Source organism: Eurosta solidaginis, chromosome 2 (genome assembly GCF_040869045.1).
Source record: "Eurosta solidaginis isolate ZX-2024a chromosome 2, ASM4086904v1, whole genome shotgun sequence".
NCBI classification, from domain to species: Eukaryota; Metazoa; Arthropoda; class Insecta; order Diptera; family Tephritidae; genus Eurosta; species Eurosta solidaginis.
Genome location: NC_090320.1, coordinates 177419298 through 177423977, shown reverse-complemented (window position 1 = coordinate 177423977; position 4680 = coordinate 177419298). Strand labels below are relative to the sequence as shown.

The following is a 4680-nucleotide window of genomic DNA, read 5'->3' as shown; positions in this document are numbered from 1 at the left end:
AAGGAGCTGCTTATATGCCGCTATGTCTGAATTTGGTTTCCCCGCAAAACTTATACGGCTGTGCAAAATGACGTTGAGCAACACCATCAACTCAGTCAGAATTGGGAAGGACTTCTCCAAGCCGTTCAAAACTAAACGAGGTTTCAGACAGGGTGACCCCCTATCGTGCGATTTTTTTAATTTGAAGCTGGAGAAAATTATACTAGCTGCAGACCTTAACCGCACTGGAACAATATTCTATAAAAGCGTGCAATTACTGGAATATGCTGATGACATTGATATCATCGGCCTAAACACCCGCGCTGTTAGTTCTGCTTAAACCAAACTGGAAAAAGAAGCGGTAAAGATGGGTTTGATGGTGAATGAGGACAGAACGAAGTACCTGCTGTCATCGAGCAAAAAGTCAGCGCATACGCGCTTTGGCAACCACGCTACTGTTGGCATCCATAATTTCGAAATAGTAAAAGACTTCGTTTATTTGGGAACCAGCATCAATACCAGCAACAACATCAGCACTGAAATCCAGCGAAGAATCAATCTTGCCAACAAATGCTACTTTGGACTAGATAGGCAATTGAAAAGTTAAGTCCCCTCTCGGCGAACGAAAATCATACTCTACAAGTCACTTATCGTACCCGTCCTGCTATATGGGGCAGAAGCATGGACCACGACAACAGCAGATGAAGCGGCTTTGGGAGTATTCGAGAGAAAAGTTCTTCGAAAGATGGCGATGGCGAGTACCGAAGAAGATTTAATGATAATCTGTACGAGCTATACGCAGACATCAACATAGTCCAGCGAATTAAAACGCAGCGGCTGCGCTGGCTAGGCCATGTTATGCGTATGAAAGATGATGCTCCGGCCAAGAAAGTGTTTCTATCCGAACCCCTATGGAAGCAGAGGTAGAGGGCGGCCCCACTCGGTTGGAAGGACCAGGTGGGAAACGATTTAAACTCCCTTGGTGTGACCAATTGGCGCCGGTTGGCGGAGCGAAGGAGCGACTGGCGCACCTTGTTGGACGGCCATAACCGTTTAGACGGTTAAGCGCCAATTAAGTAAGTAAGTAAGGGCTATATGTATGTATACGTATACAATTACGTTCAAATTAAAGAAGCTAACCTTACTACAATTATGTCTGGAATTGATAGCGCATTGAAATTAGGAAGTCAATTCGTATTTAATTATACCAAAGAAAAATCCATAACAAAATTTCAGAAATAAAAGCATTAATAGACATAGCTCCCCTGTGTTAGTATTCCAGCAACCTCAAATACAAAAAGAAACAGACAAACGATAATTGTTAAAATAATTCAATATGGAGTAAATAGGGTAAAAATAACAAAATATAAACTTTCCTCAAATTTAATTTTTATGATTCACCCTAATGTACCGGTCTAATACCCGCGGCCAAGTAAAAGATACAGAAATATAAGATTGAATGGTTCATATCAAATGTAAACGAAAAAAATGTTAAAAGGCAAAAAAACAAAAAAAGAGTAATCAATGCAAATTTGTTTCAGACACCGACAACTTGAGCTACGTGTGTGCCATGGCGTGTACTTATGTTTGCAATTTTTTGATAATTATGTATGTACACATATTCTTTCGTTTCTAATCTTCTTCTACTGATCTCTTTGCTAATCTCTTGTAGTGATCAGCAGCAATGTCAATATATGTACATACATTCTTTCATAAACTTATTAGGCATTAAATATTGCACTCACCGCATCTTCACTCCAATGTAGGCGCCTGCATTTCGTTGAGTCTCTGAAAACTAAGAGAAACTCAAACATACATATGTACATCGCTCGCTCGCGATCTTGACTTTAACTCACTCATCGGCAAATAATGGCACAATTGTGCACATTCAATTCACACGTATTCGTATTCTCTTTAGTTTAGTTGTCGCTGAGAATTTGGTACAGTAACATCGATTATGTTCGTCGCTCGCTACGCTCGTTATTTACAAACAACAAGCAAAGATCGTTTGTTAGTTTTTTCAATGCGCACAAGCGAAAAATATTTAATGTTGACCAACCCGTTTGCGCAAATACAATTTATTTAATTGTATATACCTTTTGCTTGCCATTGTGCGCATTAAAAATATAATAACAAACAATCTTGTCTTGTTGCTTGCTAATAGGGCTGGCCACATTCAACACGGCGGATACAGACGACAGCTACAGCAAAGCAAAACTTGACAACAATCGTAGCCATGCATTGACTACTTGGTTACAATGGCAACCACAGCTATAGTGGCAGCGCTGTTTCGAACAGCTGATGTATTTTAACATTACATTGTCAAAACAAGCGTCCCGCCAAGTTGATTGGAATTCTGCAAATAAATTAAAAAGTCAGCTACATGAATTAATGGAAATAAAATAACTCGTTCTGTATACTGTATAAATCTGATATATTTCTACGATCATTCTACAATCAACAAATTCATTATACTCTAAATAGCAAGCTGCTACACATGGTTCTGGCCTCTGGTATTACCATTGGAAACTGGTGGAGCTCAACGTTCTTGGAATTGTACTTAAATTTATATATAGACACTTCCACGAAACCAAATCCCAAAAAAAAGTGAAGGGAGAATAAAATGAGCGAAGTTGTGCAAAATATCAGCAATTTTTGTGGCTTCTATTGCTAAGATATCCCACATCACTTATTTAGCAAATGAAATATTTATGATGTGCAAAAATAGACGATGGTGGGTTCGCCCTGTGACCCTGATGCGGGAAGAAGAGGGATTTTTCAAGACATGCTTCCAACAGTTGCAGGAAAAAGATGAAGAGCATTTTTTTAAAGTAACGCGGATGAGCACAGAAAACTTTAATTTGTTATTGACGCTACTTAGGGAGAAATTGCGCCGCTTCTCGAACAAAAAAGCAATATGTCCAGAAACGCGCCTGGCTATGATATTGATGTATGTTTGTTAGTTGAGTCTTTAGTCTCGAGGCTGTAATTATAATGTTCTAGCTTGGACTTTTAAGATGGGTGTGTCAACTGTAAAGAAAATTATATACGAAATATGCGATGCCATTTGGGATGAGCTACATTCGTATATTTATCACCTCCGAACCGAGCAGAACTTGCCATAATTGCCGAAAAATTCTTTATTAAAACAGGAATGCCGAATTGCTTAGAAGCTATTGATGGTAAACACATCAATATTGTACGCCCATCTAAGAGTGGGGCCTTGTATTTCAATTATAAAAAGACTCATAGCATCGTTCTTATGGCAGCATGTGATGCAAACTACCTCTTTACTTATGTAGACATTGGTGCTTTGGGGAGTCAGAGGGATGGTGGAGTCTTTGCCCGAAGTTCCTTTGGAAACAAAATATTGAATGGAACATTAGAAATCCCTCACCCTACCAATTTGCCAGGAACAGCTATTAATTTTCCATATCAAGTCGCTGGCGAATACTACTTACAACAATATCGGCTTGTCCAAAGAATGCAGACAAAATTGTTTAAGCTACATTGGTTCTACATAACTTTTTAATGCTACAACATGATAGAAACTACTTCACGCTTGAATTGGTGGATCGAAATGAACATAACCGCGAAATTTCTGGACAATGGAGAGGCGAAATAAATCCATTGGAGTCGTTCCAACAGAGAGTTGTAAACCGTTCTTCCTCTCATGCTTTTTTAAATACAACTTTCTAAAAAAAAAGTGCAGCAAAGGGAATTATAGGCAACAAGCTTTTCAAAATTATATCGTCCTTCTCTTGTCAGAAGTATAAATGAGTGTTTTTTCCATTTCACTGGTTCCATCAGTGAATGTTTTATATTAAAATCCCGAAAGCTTATAGGCAACTACATTTTTTGGGCTTTAGTAAAGCGAATATGAAAGAAATTCTAGATTTTCTGAAAATAGCTAACTCTAAAACTTGATTCCCGGACATTTTGCTTTTTGTTCATTCATGCTCCTGGCAAGTGGGCGACGAACAATCCAGGTTTTCATGCCTCGACAAAAACCAAATATTGATTTGATTATTTTGTCTTTACTTTAAATACTTCTAATTAAAAATATTGTTTTGACAAACTTGAGTAAAACTATAACGCACACCTACGCTTAAAGAGTGTTAAGTCAAATACCTATGTAAGTCTTTATACACACTACCGTGTTCTCTAATCCTATACAGACTGATCTATATACTCAATTAAATAGTAGTTCCACCACTCACCCCCAAAGGCTTGATGAAACCTGACTTTTATTTAATTTATATGATGGAGTCAGACATATTATCGAGTTTTTTAAACATTGTGAGTTTTTGAGTTATTCACTCTTTAGGTAAAGGTGTGCGATATATCAGTTTTTCTCTTTTAGTGATCATGATCTAATCTGGTTGGGGGGTTCTTTGCAACTAACCGCTTTATGGCATCAATTACGCTCACCGAATGAACCAGGAAGGGGGCAATGGTGATGGTATCTATCTTTACAAGTAATACCGAGCATTATCTTATCAGAGCCGTAATAAACACCTCAAATCTCTTGCTGGCAGTACTTGGGGAAAAGATAAAGAAACGCTCATTACCACTTGCAAAGCAATTGTTTAGCCGATTGCATGCGCGTCACCGATATGGTCGCCAAACCTTGGGGGTGGGGAGGTAGGGATGGCCTGAAGGATTAATGTGGCCATATAAATCGTTCCCGAGATGGTCGGG

General features: G+C 38.6%; 1 pseudogene; it reads left to right on the top strand.

Annotated features, from left to right (window-relative positions):
• Nucleotides 1-2237: 2237 nt before the first annotated feature.
• On the top strand, nt 2238-4048 carry LOC137242469 (putative nuclease HARBI1; annotated as a pseudogene).
• Nucleotides 4049-4680: the final 632 nt, after the last annotated feature.